The 15,021-nt window shown below is 42.3% G+C and overlaps 28 non-coding genes across 28 annotated transcripts; all 28 read left to right on the forward strand.

Annotated features, from left to right (window-relative positions):
- The first annotated feature begins 136 nt into the window (after window positions 1–136).
- On the forward strand, window positions 137–255 carry LOC140024187 (5S ribosomal RNA). Its single transcript, XR_011828159.1, has one exon. It is a non-coding gene; the product is annotated as a 5S ribosomal RNA (ribosomal RNA).
- A 417-nt stretch (window positions 256–672) lies between these two features.
- LOC140024872 (5S ribosomal RNA) lies at window positions 673–791 on the forward strand. Its single transcript, XR_011828848.1, has one exon. It is a non-coding gene; the product is annotated as a 5S ribosomal RNA (ribosomal RNA).
- A 416-nt stretch (window positions 792–1,207) lies between these two features.
- On the forward strand, window positions 1,208–1,326 carry LOC140022923 (5S ribosomal RNA). The gene has a single exon (XR_011826900.1). It is a non-coding gene; the product is annotated as a 5S ribosomal RNA (ribosomal RNA).
- A 417-nt stretch (window positions 1,327–1,743) lies between these two features.
- On the forward strand, window positions 1,744–1,862 carry LOC140022924 (5S ribosomal RNA). Its single transcript, XR_011826901.1, has one exon. It is a non-coding gene; the product is annotated as a 5S ribosomal RNA (ribosomal RNA).
- Window positions 1,863–2,278: 416 nt separating this feature from the next.
- On the forward strand, window positions 2,279–2,397 carry LOC140031982 (5S ribosomal RNA). The gene has a single exon (XR_011835907.1). It is a non-coding gene; the product is annotated as a 5S ribosomal RNA (ribosomal RNA).
- A 416-nt stretch (window positions 2,398–2,813) lies between these two features.
- LOC140024821 (5S ribosomal RNA) lies at window positions 2,814–2,932 on the forward strand. Its single transcript, XR_011828797.1, has one exon. It is a non-coding gene; the product is annotated as a 5S ribosomal RNA (ribosomal RNA).
- Window positions 2,933–3,348: 416 nt separating this feature from the next.
- Window positions 3,349–3,467, forward strand: LOC140025086 (5S ribosomal RNA). Its single transcript, XR_011829064.1, has one exon. It is a non-coding gene; the product is annotated as a 5S ribosomal RNA (ribosomal RNA).
- Window positions 3,468–3,884: 417 nt separating this feature from the next.
- LOC140024873 (5S ribosomal RNA) lies at window positions 3,885–4,003 on the forward strand. Its single transcript, XR_011828849.1, has one exon. It is a non-coding gene; the product is annotated as a 5S ribosomal RNA (ribosomal RNA).
- Window positions 4,004–4,420: 417 nt separating this feature from the next.
- On the forward strand, window positions 4,421–4,539 carry LOC140022925 (5S ribosomal RNA). The gene has a single exon (XR_011826902.1). It is a non-coding gene; the product is annotated as a 5S ribosomal RNA (ribosomal RNA).
- A 417-nt stretch (window positions 4,540–4,956) lies between these two features.
- Window positions 4,957–5,075, forward strand: LOC140022926 (5S ribosomal RNA). Its single transcript, XR_011826903.1, has one exon. It is a non-coding gene; the product is annotated as a 5S ribosomal RNA (ribosomal RNA).
- A 417-nt stretch (window positions 5,076–5,492) lies between these two features.
- LOC140022927 (5S ribosomal RNA) lies at window positions 5,493–5,611 on the forward strand. Its single transcript, XR_011826904.1, has one exon. It is a non-coding gene; the product is annotated as a 5S ribosomal RNA (ribosomal RNA).
- A 416-nt stretch (window positions 5,612–6,027) lies between these two features.
- On the forward strand, window positions 6,028–6,146 carry LOC140024207 (5S ribosomal RNA). Its single transcript, XR_011828180.1, has one exon. It is a non-coding gene; the product is annotated as a 5S ribosomal RNA (ribosomal RNA).
- Window positions 6,147–6,562: 416 nt separating this feature from the next.
- LOC140024188 (5S ribosomal RNA) lies at window positions 6,563–6,681 on the forward strand. Its single transcript, XR_011828160.1, has one exon. It is a non-coding gene; the product is annotated as a 5S ribosomal RNA (ribosomal RNA).
- Window positions 6,682–7,098: 417 nt separating this feature from the next.
- On the forward strand, window positions 7,099–7,217 carry LOC140022928 (5S ribosomal RNA). Its single transcript, XR_011826905.1, has one exon. It is a non-coding gene; the product is annotated as a 5S ribosomal RNA (ribosomal RNA).
- Window positions 7,218–7,634: 417 nt separating this feature from the next.
- LOC140022929 (5S ribosomal RNA) lies at window positions 7,635–7,753 on the forward strand. Its single transcript, XR_011826906.1, has one exon. It is a non-coding gene; the product is annotated as a 5S ribosomal RNA (ribosomal RNA).
- Window positions 7,754–8,169: 416 nt separating this feature from the next.
- On the forward strand, window positions 8,170–8,288 carry LOC140031983 (5S ribosomal RNA). The gene has a single exon (XR_011835908.1). It is a non-coding gene; the product is annotated as a 5S ribosomal RNA (ribosomal RNA).
- Window positions 8,289–8,704: 416 nt separating this feature from the next.
- On the forward strand, window positions 8,705–8,823 carry LOC140024822 (5S ribosomal RNA). Its single transcript, XR_011828798.1, has one exon. It is a non-coding gene; the product is annotated as a 5S ribosomal RNA (ribosomal RNA).
- A 416-nt stretch (window positions 8,824–9,239) lies between these two features.
- LOC140025087 (5S ribosomal RNA) lies at window positions 9,240–9,358 on the forward strand. Its single transcript, XR_011829065.1, has one exon. It is a non-coding gene; the product is annotated as a 5S ribosomal RNA (ribosomal RNA).
- Window positions 9,359–9,775: 417 nt separating this feature from the next.
- On the forward strand, window positions 9,776–9,894 carry LOC140024874 (5S ribosomal RNA). Its single transcript, XR_011828850.1, has one exon. It is a non-coding gene; the product is annotated as a 5S ribosomal RNA (ribosomal RNA).
- Window positions 9,895–10,310: 416 nt separating this feature from the next.
- LOC140022930 (5S ribosomal RNA) lies at window positions 10,311–10,429 on the forward strand. The gene has a single exon (XR_011826907.1). It is a non-coding gene; the product is annotated as a 5S ribosomal RNA (ribosomal RNA).
- A 417-nt stretch (window positions 10,430–10,846) lies between these two features.
- Window positions 10,847–10,965, forward strand: LOC140022932 (5S ribosomal RNA). Its single transcript, XR_011826909.1, has one exon. It is a non-coding gene; the product is annotated as a 5S ribosomal RNA (ribosomal RNA).
- A 416-nt stretch (window positions 10,966–11,381) lies between these two features.
- On the forward strand, window positions 11,382–11,500 carry LOC140031984 (5S ribosomal RNA). Its single transcript, XR_011835909.1, has one exon. It is a non-coding gene; the product is annotated as a 5S ribosomal RNA (ribosomal RNA).
- A 415-nt stretch (window positions 11,501–11,915) lies between these two features.
- On the forward strand, window positions 11,916–12,034 carry LOC140024823 (5S ribosomal RNA). Its single transcript, XR_011828799.1, has one exon. It is a non-coding gene; the product is annotated as a 5S ribosomal RNA (ribosomal RNA).
- A 416-nt stretch (window positions 12,035–12,450) lies between these two features.
- On the forward strand, window positions 12,451–12,569 carry LOC140025088 (5S ribosomal RNA). Its single transcript, XR_011829066.1, has one exon. It is a non-coding gene; the product is annotated as a 5S ribosomal RNA (ribosomal RNA).
- A 417-nt stretch (window positions 12,570–12,986) lies between these two features.
- Window positions 12,987–13,105, forward strand: LOC140024875 (5S ribosomal RNA). Its single transcript, XR_011828851.1, has one exon. It is a non-coding gene; the product is annotated as a 5S ribosomal RNA (ribosomal RNA).
- Window positions 13,106–13,522: 417 nt separating this feature from the next.
- LOC140022933 (5S ribosomal RNA) lies at window positions 13,523–13,641 on the forward strand. Its single transcript, XR_011826910.1, has one exon. It is a non-coding gene; the product is annotated as a 5S ribosomal RNA (ribosomal RNA).
- Window positions 13,642–14,058: 417 nt separating this feature from the next.
- On the forward strand, window positions 14,059–14,177 carry LOC140022934 (5S ribosomal RNA). Its single transcript, XR_011826911.1, has one exon. It is a non-coding gene; the product is annotated as a 5S ribosomal RNA (ribosomal RNA).
- A 417-nt stretch (window positions 14,178–14,594) lies between these two features.
- LOC140022935 (5S ribosomal RNA) lies at window positions 14,595–14,713 on the forward strand. The gene has a single exon (XR_011826912.1). It is a non-coding gene; the product is annotated as a 5S ribosomal RNA (ribosomal RNA).
- The last annotated feature ends 308 nt before the right edge of the window (window positions 14,714–15,021 follow it).

A 15,021-nucleotide genomic window follows, 5' to 3' on the forward strand; every position in this document is an offset into this window, starting at 1 on the left:
AAAATATGAAAGCAAATAAATAAAAGGATAACAGGAAAATGCTTGAATTGACGGTTAAAATGAATTTCGGTCTAGAAAAGCTACACTGCTTCGCAGGACGGGGTAGTTTAAAAGAATAAAGCGAAAGGAATATGGCGGGTGCGATCATACCAGCACTAATGCACCGGATCCCATCAGAACTTCGAAATTAAGCGTGTTTGGGCGAAAGTAGTACTTGGATTGGTGACCCCCTGGGAAGTCCTCGTGTTGCACCCCTCTCTTTTTTGTTTCGAAATCCAAATTTCCTATTCGTTCTTTATCCTGTAGTAATTTAGCTCCGTCGGAACGATTGCTTAATATTTTGCTTCTTGTCGAAGCGTGAAGGAGGATCTGAAGGCGCGAGACAAATCAGGAACGGTACGGCTCGATCAAAGCCCGGATCGTCGCTCAAATTTGTCGGCGGAAATGTATCAGCGCAAGCGTGAAGGATTGATTTCATGATAATTTAGAGTTGCGGGATGATGGAATAAAACAGGGGGCAAATCAATAACAAAAAAAAAATATGAAAGCAAATAAATAAAAGGATAATAGGAAAATGCTTGAATTGACGCTTAAAATGAATTTTGGTCTAGAAAAGCTACACTGCTTCGCAGGACGGGGTAGTTTAAAAGAATAAAGGGAAAGGAATATGGCGGGTGCGATCAAACCAGCACTAATGCACCGGATCCCATCAGAACTTCGAAATTAAGCGTGTTTGGGCGAGAGTAGTACTTGGATTAGTGACCCCCTGGGAAGTCCTCGTGTTGCACCCCTCTCTTTTTTGTTTCGAAATCCAAATTTCCTATTCGTTCTTTATCCTGTAGTAATTTAGCTCCGTCGGAACGATTGCTTAATATTTTGCTTCTTGTCGAAGCGTGAAGGAGGATCTGAAGGCGCGAGACAAATCAGGAACGGTACGGCTCGATCAAAGCCCGGATCGTCGCTCAAATTTGTCGGCGCAAATGTATCAGCGCAAGCGTGAAGGATTGATTTCATGATAATTTAGAGTTGCGGGATGATGGAAAAAAACAGGGTGCACATCAATAACAAAAAAAAATATGAAAGCAAATAAATAAAAGGATAATAGGAAAATGCTTGAATTGACGCTTAAAATGAATTTCGGTCTAGAAAAGCCACACTGCTTCGCAGGACGGGGTAGTTTAAAAGAATAAAGCGAAAGGAATATGGCGGGTGCGATCATACCAGCACTAATGCACCGGATCCCATCAGAACTTCGAAATTAAGCGTGTTTGGGCGAGAGTAGTACTTGGATTGGTGACCCCCTGGGAAGTCCTCGTGTTGCACCCCTCTCTTTTTTGTTTCGAAATCCAAATTTCCTATTCGTTCTTTATCCTGTAGTAATTTAGCTCCGTCGGAACGATTGCTTAATATTTTGCTTCTTGTCGAAGCGTGAAGGAGGATCTGAAGGCGCGAGACAAATCAGGAACGGTACGGCTCGATCAAAGCTCGGATCGTCGCTCAAATTTGTCGGCGCAAATGTATCAGCGCAAGCGTGAAGGATTGATTTCATGATAATTTAGAGTTGCGGGATGATGGAAAAAAACAGGGGGCAAATCAATAACAAAAAAAAAATATGAAAGCAAATAAATAAAAGGATAATAGGAAAATGCTTGAATTGACGCTTAAAATGAATTTCGGTCTAGAAAAGCCACACTGCTTCGCAGGACGGGGTAGTTTAAAAGAATAAAGCGAAAGGAATATGGCGGGTGCGATCATACCAGCACTAATGCACCGGATCCCATCAGAACTTCGAAATTAAGCGTGTTTGGGCGAGAGTAGTACTTGGATTGGTGACCCCCTGGGAAGTCCTCGTGTTGCACCCCTCTCTTTTTTGTTTCGAAATCCAAATTTTCTATTCGTTCTTTATCCTGTAGTAATTTAGCTCCGTCGGAACGATTGCTTAATATTTTGCTTCTTGTCGAAGCGTGAAGGAGGATCTGAAGGCGCGAGACAAATCAGGAACGGTACGGCTCGATCAAAGCCCGGATAGTCGCTCAAATTTGTCGGCGCAAACGTATCAGCGCAAGCGTGAAGGATTGATTTCATGATAATTTAGAGTTGCGGGATGATGGAATAAAACAGGGGGAAAATCAATAACAAAAAAAAATATGAAAGCAAATAAATAAAAGGATAATAGGAAAATGCTTGAATTGACGCTTAAAATGAATTTCGGTCTAGAAACGCCACACTGCTTCGCAGGACGGGGTAGTTTAAAAGAATAAAGCGAAAGGAACATGGCGGGTGCGATCATACCAGCACTAATGCACCGGATCCCATCAGAACTCCGAAGTTAAGCATGCTTGGGCGAGAGTAGTACTAGGATGGGTGACCCCCTGGGAATTCCTCTTGTTGCACCCCTCTCTTTTTTGTTTCGAAATTCAAATTTTCTATTCGTTCTTTATCCTGTAGTAATTTAGGTCCTTCGGAACGATTGCTTTATATTTTGCTTCTTCTCGAAGCATGAAGGCGGATCTGAAGGCGCGAGACAAATCAGGAACGGTACGGCTCGATCAAAGCCCGGATCGTCGCTCAAATTTGTCGGCGCAAATGTATCAGCGCAAGCGTGAATGATTGATTTCATGATAATTTAGAGTTGCGGGATGATGGAAAAAAACAGGGGGCAAATCAATGACAAAAAAAAATATGAAAGCAAATAAATAAAAGGATAATAGGAAAATGCTTGAATTGACGCTTAAAATGAATTTCGGTCTAGAAAAGCCACACTGCTTCGCAGGACGGGGTAGTTTAAAAGAATAAAGCGAAAGGAATATGGCAGGTGCGATCATACCAGCACTAATGCACCGGATCCCATCAGAACTTCGAAATTAAGCGTGTTTGGGCGAGAGTAATACTTGGATTGGTGACCCCCTGGGAAGTCCTCGTGTTGCACCCCTCTCTTTTTTGTTTCGAAATCCAAATTTCCTATTCGTTCTTTATCCTGTAGTAATTTAGCTCCGTCGGAAAGATTGCTTAATATTTTGCTTCTTGTCGAAGCGTGAAGGAGGATCTGAAGGAGCGAGACAAATCAGGAACGGTACGGCTCGATCAAAGCCCGGATCGTCGCTCAAATTTGTCGGCGCAAATGTATCAGCGCAAGCGTGAAGGATTGATTTCATGATAATTTAGAGTTGCGGGATGATGGAAAAAAACAGGGGGCAAATCAATAACAAAAAAAAATATGAAAGCAAATAAATAAAAGGATAACAGGAAAATGCTTGAATTGACGGTTAAAATGAATTTCGGTCTAGAAAAGCTACACTGCTTCGCAGGACGGGGTAGTTTAAAAGAATAAAGCGAAAGGAATATGGCGGGTGCGATAATACCAGCACTAATGCACCGGATCCCATCAGAACTTCGAAATTAAGCTTGTTTGGGCGAAAGTAGTACTTGGATTGGTGACCCCCTGGGAAGTCCTCGTGTTGCACCCCTCTCTTTTTTGTTTCGAAATCCAAATTTCCTATTCGTTCTTTATCCTGTAGTAATTTAGCTCCGTCGGAACGATTGCTTAATATTTTGCTTCTTGTCGAAGCGTGAAGGAGGATCTGAAGGCGCGAGACAAATCAGGAACGGTACGGCTCGATCAAAGCCCGGATCGTCGCTCAAATTTGTCGGCGGAAATGTATCAGCGCAAGCGTGAAAGATTGATTTCATGATAATTTAGAGTTGCGGGATGATGGAAAAAAACAGGGGGCAAATCAATAACAAAAAAAAAATATGAAAGCAAATAAATAAAAGGATAATAGGAAAATGCTTGAATTGACGCTTAAAATGAATTTCGGTCTAGAAAAGCTACACTGCTTCGCAGGACGGGGTAGTTTAAAAGAATAAAGGGAAAGGAATATGGCGGGTGCGATCAAACCAGCACTAATGCACCGGATCCCATCAGAACTTCGAAATTAAGCGTGTTTGGGCGAGAGTAGTACTTGGATTAGTGACCCCCTGGGAAGTCCTCGTGTTGCACCCCTCTCTTTTTTGTTTCGAAATCCAAATTTCCTATTCGTTCTTTATCCTGTAGTAATTTAGCTCCGTCGGAACGATTGCTTAATATTTTGCTTCTTGTCGAAGCGTGAAGGAGGATCTGAAGGCGCGAGATAAATCAGGAACGGTACGGCTCGATCAAAGCCCGAATCGTCGCTCAAATTTGTCGGCGCAAATGTATCAGCGCAAGCGTGAAGGATTGATTTCATGATAATTTAGAGTTGCGGGATGATGGAAAAAAACAGGGGGCAAATCAATAACAAAAAAAAAATATGAAAGCAAATAAATAAAAGGATAATAGGAAAATGCTTGAATTGACGGTTAAAATGAATTTCGGTCTAGAAAAGCCACACTGCTTCGCAGGACGGGGTAGTTTAAAAGAATAAAGCGAAAGGAATATGGCGGGTGCGATCATACCAGCACTAATGCACCGGATCCCATCAGAACTTCGAAATTAAGCGTGTTTGGGCGAGAGTAGTACTTGGATTGGTGACCCCCTGGGAAGTCCTCGTGTTGCACCCCTCTCTTTTTTGTTTCGAAATCCAAATTTTCTATTCGTTCTTTATCCTGTAGTAATTTAGCTCCGTCGGAACGATTGCTTAATATTTTGCTTCTTGTCGAAGCGTGAAGGAGGATCTGAAGGCGCGAGACAAATCAGGAACGGTACGGCTCGATCAAAGCCCGGATCGTCGCTCAAATTTGTCGGCGCAAATGTATCAGCGCTAGCGTGAAGGATTGATTTCATGATAATTTAGAGTTGCGGGATGATGGAAAAAAACAGGGGGCAAATCAATAACAAAAAAAAATATGAAAGCAAAATAAATAAAAGGATAATAGGAAAATGCTTGAATTGACGCTTAAAATGAATTTCGGTCTAGAAAAGCCACACTGCTTCGCAGGACGGGGTAGTTTAAAAGAATAAAGCGAAAGGAATATGGCGGGTGCGATCATACCAGCACTAATGCACCGGATCCCATCAGAACTTCGAAATTAAGCGTGTTTGGGCGAGAGTAGTACTTGGATTGGTGACCCCCTGGGAAGTCCTCGTGTTGCACCCCTCTCTTTTTTGTTTCGAAATCCAAATTTCCTATTCGTTCTTTATCCTGTAGTAATTTAGCTCCGTCGGAACGATTGCTTAATATTTTGCTTCTTGTCGAAGCGTGAAGGAGGATCTGAAGGCGCGAGACAAATCAGGAACGGTACGGCTCGATCAAAGCTCGGATCGTCGCTCAAATTTGTCGGCGCAAATGTATCAGCGCAAGCGTGAAGGATTGATTTCATGATAATTTAGAGTTGCGGGATGATGGAAAAAAACAGGGGGCAAATCAATAACAAAAAAAAAATATGAAAGCAAATAAATAAAAGGATAATAGGAAAATGCTTGAATTGACGCTTAAAATGAATTTCGGTCTAGAAAAGCCACACTGCTTCGCAGGACGGGGTAGTTTAAAAGAATAAAGCGAAAGGAATATGGCGGGTGCGATCATACCAGCACTAATGCACCGGATCCCATCAGAACTTCGAAATTAAGCGTGTTTGGGCGAGAGTAGTACTTGGATTGGTGACCCCCTGGGAAGTCCTCGTGTTGCACCCCTCTCTTTTTTGTTTCGAAATCCAAATTTTCTATTCGTTCTTTATCCTGTAGTAATTTAGCTCCGTCGGAACGATTGCTTAATATTTTGCTTCTTGTCGAAGCGTGAAGGAGGATCTGAAGGCGCGAGACAAATCAGGAACGGTACGGCTCGATCAAAGCCCGGATAGTCGCTCAAATTTGTCGGCGCAAATGTATCAGCGCAAGCGTGAAGGATTGATTTCATGATAATTTAGAGTTGCGGGATGATGGAATAAAACAGGGGGCAAATCAATAACAAAAAAAAATATGAAAGCAAATAAATAAAAGGATAATAGGAAAATGCTTGAATTGACGCTTAAAATGAATTTCGGTCTAGAAAAGCCACACTGCTTCGCAGGACGGGGTAGTTTAAAAGAATAAAGCGAAAGGAATATGGCGGGTGCGATCATACCAGCACTAATGCACCGGATCCCATCAGAACTTCGAAATTAAGCGTGTTTGGGCGAGAGTAATACTTGGATTGGTGACCCCCTGGGAAGTCCTCGTGTTGCACCCCTCTCTTTTTTGTTTCGAAATCCAAATTTCCTATTCGTTCTTTATCCTGTAGTAATTTAGCTCCGTCGGAACGATTGCTTAATATTTTGCTTCTTGTCGAAGCGTGAAGGAGGATCTGAAGGCGCGAGACAAATCAGGAACGGTACGGCTCGATCAAAGCCCGGATCGTCGCTCAAACTTGTCGGCGCAAATGTATCAGCGCAAGCGTGAAGGATTGATTTCATGATAATTTAGAGTTGCGGGATGATGGAAAAAAACAGGGGGCAAATCAATAACAAAAAAAAATATGAAAGCAAATAAATAAAAGGATAACAGGAAAATGCTTGAATTGACGGTTAAAATGAATTTCGGTCTAGAAAAGCTACACTGCTTCGCAGGACGGGGTAGTTTAAAAGAATAAAGCGAAAGGAATATGGCGGGTGCGATCATACCAGCACTAATGCACCGGATCCCATCAGAACTTCGAAATTAAGCGTGTTTGGGCGAAAGTAGTACTTGGATTGGTGACCCCCTGGGAAGTCCTCGTGTTGCACCCCTCTCTTTTTTGTTTCGAAATTCAAATTTCCTATTCGTTCTTTATCCTGTAGTAATTTAGCTCCGTCGGAACGATTGCTTAATATTTTGCTTCTTGTCGAAGCGTGAAGGAGGATCTGAAGGCGCGAGACAAATCAGGAACGGTACGGCTCGATCAAAGCCCGGATCGTCGCTCAAATTTGTCGGCGCAAATGTATCAGCGCAAGCGTGAAGGATTGATTTCATGATAATTTAGAGTTGCGGGATGATGGAAAAAAACAGGGGGCAAATCAATAACAAAAAAAAATATGAAAGCAAAATAAATAAAAGGATAATAGGAAAATGCTTGAATTGACGCTTAAAATGAATTTCGGTCTAGAAAAGCCACACTGCTTCGCAGGACGGGGTAGTTTAAAAGAATAAAGCGAAAGGAATATGGCGGGTGCGATCATACCAGCACTAATGCACCGGATCCCATCAGAACTTCGAAATTAAGCGTGTTTGGGCGAGAGTAGTACTTGGATTGGTGACCCCCTGGGAAGTCCTCGTGTTGCACCCCTCTCTTTTTTGTTTCGAAATCCAAATTTCCTATTCGTTCTTTATCCTGTAGTAATTTAGCTCCGTCGGAACGATTGCTTAATATTTTGCTTCTTGTCGAAGCGTGAAGGAGGATCTGAAGGCGCGAGACAAATCAGGAACGGTACGGCTCGATCAAAGCTCGGATCGTCGCTCAAATTTGTCGGCGCAAATGTATCAGCGCAAGCGTGAAGGATTGATTTCATGATAATTTAGAGTTGCGGGATGATGGAAAAAAACAGGGGGCAAATCAATAACAAAAAAAAAAAATGAAAGCAAATAAATAAAAGGATAATAGGAAAATGCTTGAATTGACGCTTAAAATGAATTTCGGTCTAGAAAAGCCACACTGCTTCGCAGGACGGGGTAGTTTAAAAGAATAAAGCGAAAGGAATATGGCGGGTGCGATCATACCAGCACTAATGCACCGGATCCCATCAGAACTTCGAAATTAAGCGTGTTTGGGCGAGAGTAGTACTTGGATTGGTGACCCCCTGGGAAGTCCTCGTGTTGCACCCCTCTCTTTTTTGTTTCGAAATCCAAATTTTCTATTCGTTCTTTATCCTGTAGTAATTTAGCTCCGTCGGAACGATTGCTTAATATTTTGCTTCTTGTCGAAGCGTGAAGGAGGATCTGAAGGCGCGAGACAAATCAGGAACGGTACGGCTCGATCAAAGCCCGGATAGTCGCTCAAATTTGTCGGCGCAAATGTATCAGCGCAAGCGTGAAGGATTGATTTCATGATAATTTAGAGTTGCGGGATGATGGAATAAAACAGGGGGCAAATCAATAACAAAAAAAAATATGAAAGCAAATAAATAAAAGGATAATAGGAAAATGCTTGAATTGACGCTTAAAATGAATTTCGGTCTAGAAACGCCACACTGCTTCGCAGGACGGGGTAGTTTAAAAGAATAAAGCGAAAGGAACATGGCGGGTGCGATCATACCAGCACTAATGCACCGGATCCCATCAGAACTCCGAAGTTAAGCATGCTTGGGCGAGAGTAGTACTAGGATGGGTGACCCCCTGGGAATTCCTCTTGTTGCACCCCTCTCTTTTTTGTTTCGAAATTCAAATTTTCTATTCGTTCTTTATCCTGTAGTAATTTAGGTCCTTCGGAACGATTGCTTTATATTTTGCTTCTTCTCGAAGCATGAAGGCGGATCTGAAGGCGCGAGACAAATCAGGAACGGTACGGCTCGATCAAAGCCCGGATCGTCGCTCAAATTTGTCGGCGCAAATGTATCAGCGCAAGCGTGAATGATTGATTTCATGATAATTTAGAGTTGCGGGATGATGGAAAAAAACAGGGGGCAAATCAATGACAAAAAAAAATATGAAAGCAAATAAATAAAAGGATAATAGGAAAATGCTTGAATTGACGCTTAAAATGAATTTCGGTCTAGAAAAGCCACACTGCTTCGCAGGACGGGGTAGTTTAAAAGAATAAAGCGAAAGGAATATGGCAGGTGCGATCATACCAGCACTAATGCACCGGATCCCATCAGAACTTCGAAATTAAGCGTGTTTGGGCGAGAGTAATACTTGGATTGGTGACCCCCTGGGAAGTCCTCGTGTTGCACCCCTCTCTTTTTTGTTTCGAAATCCAAATTTCCTATTCGTTCTTTATCCTGTAGTAATTTAGCTCCGTCGGAACGATTGCTTAATATTTTGCTTCTTGTCGAAGCGTGAAGGAGGATCTGAAGGAGCGAGACAAATCAGGAACGGTACGGCTCGATCAAAGCCCGGATCGTCGCTCAAATTTGTCGGCGCAAATGTATCAGCGCAAGCGTGAAGGATTGATTTCATGATAATTTAGAGTTGCGGGATGATGGAAAAAAACAGGGGGCAAATCAATAACAAAAAAAAATATGAAAGCAAATAAATAAAAGGATAACAGGAAAATGCTTGAATTGACGGTTAAAATGAATTTCGGTCTAGAAAAGCTACACTGCTTCGCAGGACGGGGTAGTTTAAAAGAATAAAGCGAAAGGAATATGGCGGGTGCGATAATACCAGCACTAATGCACCGGATCCCATCAGAACTTCGAAATTAAGCTTGTTTGGGCGAAAGTAGTACTTGGATTGGTGACCCCCTGGGAAGTCCTCGTGTTGCACCCCTCTCTTTTTTGTTTCGAAATTCAAATTTCCTATTCGTTCTTTATCCTGTAGTAATTTAGCTCCGTCGGAACGATTGCTTAATATTTTGCTTCTTGTCGAAGCGTGAAGGAGGATCTGAAGGCGCGAGACAAATCAGGAACGGTACGGCTCGATCAAAGCCCGGATCGTCGCTCAAATTTGTCGGCGGAAATGTATCAGCGCAAGCGTGAAGGATTGATTTCATGATAATTTAGAGTTGCGGGATGATGGAATAAAACAGGGGGCAAATCAATAACAAAAAAAAAATATGAAAGCAAATAAATAAAAGGATAATAGGAAAATGCTTGAATTGACGCTTAAAATGAATTTTGGTCTAGAAAAGCTACACTGCTTCGCAGGACGGGGTAGTTTAAAAGAATAAAGGGAAAGGAATATGGCGGGTGCGATCAAACCAGCACTAATGCACCGGATCCCATCAGAACTTCGAAATTAAGCGTGTTTGGGCGAGAGTAGTACTTGGATTAGTGACCCCCTGGGAAGTCCTCGTGTTGCACCCCTCTCTTTTTTGTTTCGAAATCCAAATTTCCTATTCGTTCTTTATCCTGTAGTAATTTAGCTCCGTCGGAACGATTGCTTAATATTTTGCTTCTTGTCGAAGCGTGAAGGAGGATCTGAAGGCGCGAGACAAATCAGGAACGGTACGGCTCGATCAAAGCCCGGATCGTCGCTCAAATTTGTCGGCGCAAATGTATCAGCGCAAGCGTGAAGGATTGATTTCATGATAATTTAGAGTTGCGGGATGATGGAAAAAAACAGGGTGCACATCAATAACAAAAAAAAATATGAAAGCAAATAAATAAAAGGATAATAGGAAAATGCTTGAATTGACGCTTAAAATGAATTTCGGTCTAGAAAAGCCACACTGCTTCGCAGGACGGGGTAGTTTAAAAGAATAAAGCGAAAGGAATATGGCGGGTGCGATCATACCAGCACTAATGCACCGGATCCCATCAGAACTTCGAAATTAAGCGTGTTTGGGCGAGAGTAGTACTTGGATTGGTGACCCCCTGGGAAGTCCTCGTGTTGCACCCCTCTCTTTTTTGTTTCGAAATCCAAATTTCCTATTCGTTCTTTATCCTGTAGTAATTTAGCTCCGTCGGAACGATTGCTTAATATTTTGCTTCTTGTCGAAGCGTGAAGGAGGATCTGAAGGCGCGAGACAAATCAGGAACGGTACGGCTCGATCAAAGCTCGGATCGTCGCTCAAATTTGTCGGCGCAAATGTATCAGCGCAAGCGTGAAGGATTGATTTCATGATAATTTAGAGTTGCGGGATGATGGAAAAAAACAGGGGGCAAATCAATAACAAAAAAAAAATATGAAAGCAAATAAATAAAAGGATAATAGGAAAATGCTTGAATTGACGCTTAAAATGAATTTCGGTCTAGAAAAGCCACACTGCTTCGCAGGACGGGGTAGTTTAAAAGAATAAAGCGAAAGGAATATGGCGGGTGCGATCATACCAGCACTAATGCACCGGATCCCATCAGAACTTCGAAATTAAGCGTGTTTGGGCGAGAGTAGTACTTGGATTGGTGACCCCCTGGGAAGTCCTCGTGTTGCACCCCTCTCTTTTTTGTTTCGAAATCCAAATTTTCTATTCGTTCTTTATCCTGTAGTAATTTAGCTCCGTCGGAACGATTGCTTAATATTTTGCTTCTTGTCGAAGCGTGAAGGAGGATCTGAAGGCGCGAGACAAATCAGGAACGGTACGGCTCGATCAAAGCCCGGATAGTCGCTCAAATTTGTCGGCGCAAACGTATCAGCGCAAGCGTGAAGGATTGATTTCATGATAATTTAGAGTTGCGGGATGATGGAATAAAACAGGGGGAAAATCAATAACAAAAAAAAATATGAAAGCAAATAAATAAAAGGATAATAGGAAAATGCTTGAATTGACGCTTAAAATGAATTTCGGTCTAGAAACGCCACACTGCTTCGCAGGACGGGGTAGTTTAAAAGAATAAAGCGAAAGGAACATGGCGGGTGCGATCATACCAGCACTAATGCACCGGATCCCATCAGAACTCCGAAGTTAAGCATGCTTGGGCGAGAGTAGTACTAGGATGGGTGACCCCCTGGGAATTCCTCTTGTTGCACCCCTCTCTTTTTTGTTTCGAAATTCAAATTTTCTATTCGTTCTTTATCCTGTAGTAATTTAGGTCCTTCGGAACGATTGCTTTATATTTTGCTTCTTCTCGAAGCATGAAGGCGGATCTGAAGGCGCGAGACAAATCAGGAACGGTACGGCTCGATCAAAGCCCGGATCGTCGCTCAAATTTGTCGGCGCAAATGTATCAGCGCAAGCGTGAATGATTGATTTCATGATAATTTAGAGTTGCGGGATGATGGAAAAAAACAGGGGGCAAATCAATGACAAAAAAAATATGAAAGCAAATAAATAAAAGGATAATAGGAAAATGCTTGAATTGACGCTTAAAATGAATTTCGGTCTAGAAAAGCCACACTGCTTCGCAGGACGGGGTAGTTTAAAAGAATAAAGCGAAAGGAATATGGCAGGTGCGATCATACCAGCACTAATGCACCGGATCCCATCAGAACTTCGAAATTAAGCGTGTTTGGGCGAGAGTAATACTTGGATTGGTGACCCCCTGGGAAGTCCTCGTGTTGCACCCCTCTCTTTTTTGTTTCGAAATCCAAATTTCCTATTCGTTCTTTATCCTGTAGTAATTTAGCTCCGTCGGAAAGATTGCTTAATATTTTGCTTCTTGTCGAAGCGTGAAGGAGGATCTGAAGGAGCGAGACAAATCAGGAACGGTACGGCTCGATCAAAGCCCGGATCGTCGCTCAAATTTGTCGGCGCAAATGTATCAGCGCAAGCGTGAAGGATTGATTTCATGATAATTTAGAGTTGCGGGATGATGGAAAAAAACAGGGGGCAAATCAATAACAAAAAAAAATATGAAAGCAAATAAATAAAAGGATAACAGGAAAATGCTTGAATTGACGGTTAAAATGAATTTCGGTCTAGAAAAGCTACACTGCTTCGCAGGACGGGGTAGTTTAAAAGAATAAAGCGAAAGGAATATGGCGGGTGCGATAATACCAGCACTAATGCACCGGATCCCATCAGAACTTCGAAATTAAGCTTGTTTGGGCGAAAGTAGTACTTGGATTGGTGACCCCCTGGGAAGTCCTCGTGTTGCACCCCTCTCTTTTTTGTTTCGAAATCCAAATTTCCTATTCGTTCTTTATCCTGTAGTAATTTAGCTCCGTCGGAACGATTGCTTAATATTTTGCTTCTTGTCGAAGCGTGAAGGAGGATCTGAAGGCGCGAGACAAATCAGGAACGGTACGGCTCGATCAAAGCCCGGATCGTCGCTCAAATTTATCGGCGGAAATGTATCAGCGCAAGCGTGAAGGATTGATTTCATGATAATTTAGAGTTGCGGGATGATGGAAAAAAACAGGGGGCAAATCAATAACAAAAAAAAAATATGAAAGCAAATAAATAAAAGGATAATAGGAAAATGCTTGAATTGACGCTTAAAATGAATTTCGGTCTAGAAAAGCTACACTGCTTCGCAGGACGGGGTAGTTTAAAAGAATAAAGGGAAAGGAATATGGCGGGTGCGATCAAACCAGCACTAATGCACCGGATCCCATCAGAACTTCGAAATTAAGCGTGTTTGGGCGAGAGTAGTACTTGGATTAGTGACCCCCTGGGAAGTCCTCGTGTTGCACCCCTCTCTTTTTTGTTTCGAAATCCAAATTTCCTATTCGTTCTTTATCCTGTAGTAATTTAGCTCCGTCGGAACGATTGCTTAATATTTTGCTTCTTGTCGAAGCGTGAAGGAGGATCTGAAGGCGCGAGATAAATCAGGAACGGTACGGCTCGATCAAAGCCCGAATCGTCGCTCAAATTTGTCGGCGCAAATGTATCAGCGCAAGCGTGAAGGATTGATTTCATGATAATTTAGAGTTGCGGGATGATGGAAAAAAACAGGGGGCAAATCAATAACAAAAAAAAAATATGAAAGCAAATAAATAAAAGGATAATAGGAAAATGCTTGAATTGACGGTTAAAATGAATTTCGGTCTAGAAAAGCCACACTGCTTCGCAGGACGGGGTAGTTTAAAAGAATAAAGCGAAAGGAATATGGCGGGTGCGATCATACCAGCACTAATGCACCGGATCCCATCAGAACTTCGAAATTAAGCGTGTTTGGGCGAGAGTAGTACTTGGATTGGTGACCCCCTGGGAAGTCCTCGTGTTGCACCCCTCTCTTTTTTGTTTCGAAATCCAAATTTTCTATTCGTTCTTTATCCTGTAGTAATTTAGCTCCGTCGGAACGATTGCTTAATATTTTGCTTCTTGTCGAAGCGTGAAGGAGGATCTGAAGGCGCGAGACAAATCAGGAACGGTACGGCTCGATCAAAGCCCGGATCGTCGCTCAAATTTGTCGGCGCAAATGTATCAGCGCTAGCGTGAAGGATTGATTTCATGATAATTTAGAGTTGCGGGATGATGGAAAAAAACAGGGGGCAAATCAATAACAAAAAAAAATATGAAAGCAAAATAAATAAAAGGATAATAGGAAAATGCTTGAATTGACGCTTAAAATGAATTTCGGTCTAGAAAAGCCACACTGCTTCGCAGGACGGGGTAGTTTAAAAGAATAAAGCGAAAGGAATATGGCGGGTGCGATCATACCAGCACTAATGCACCGGATCCCATCAGAACTTCGAAATTAAGCGTGTTTGGGCGAGAGTAGTACTTGGATTGGTGACCCCCTGGGAAGTCCTCGTGTTGCACCCCTCTCTTTTTTGTTTCGAAATCCAAATTTCCTATTCGTTCTTTATCCTGTAGTAATTTAGCTCCGTCGGAACGATTGCTTAATATTTTGCTTCTTGTCGAAGCGTGAAGGAGGATCTGAAGGCGCGAGACAAATCAGGAACGGTACGGCTCGATCAAAGCTCGGATCGTCGCTCAAATTTGTCGGCGCAAATGTATCAGCGCAAGCGTGAAGGATTGATTTCATGATAATTTAGAGTTGCGGGATGATGGAAAAAAACAGGGGGCAAATCAATAACAAAAAAAAAATATGAAAGCAAATAAATAAAAGGATAATAGGAAAATGCTTGAATTGACGCTTAAAATGAATTTCGGTCTAGAAAAGCCACACTGCTTCGCAGGACGGGGTAGTTTAAAAGAATAAAGCGAAAGGAATATGGCGGGTGCGATCATACCAGCACTAATGCACCGGATCCCATCAGAACTTCGAAATTAAGCGTGTTTGGGCGAGAGTAGTACTTGGATTGGTGACCCCCTGGGAAGTCCTCGTGTTGCACCCCTCTCTTTTTTGTTTCGAAATCCAAATTTTCTATTCGTTCTTTATCCTGTAGTAATTTAGCTCCGTCGGAACGATTGCTTAATATTTTGCTTCTTGTCGAAGCGTGAAGGAGGATCTGAAGGCGCGAGACAAATCAGGAACGGTACGGCTCGATCAAAGCCCGGATAGTCGCTCAAATTTGTCGGCGCAAATGTATCAGCGCAAGCGTGAAGGATTGATTTCATGATAATTTAGAGTTGCGGGATGATGGAATAAAACAGGGGGCAAATCAATAACAAAAAAAAATATGAAAGCAAATAAATAAAAGGA

The sequence above is a fragment of the Coffea arabica genome, chromosome 11e (genome assembly GCF_036785885.1).
Source record: "Coffea arabica cultivar ET-39 chromosome 11e, Coffea Arabica ET-39 HiFi, whole genome shotgun sequence".
NCBI lineage: Eukaryota > Viridiplantae > Streptophyta > Magnoliopsida > Gentianales > Rubiaceae > Coffea > Coffea arabica.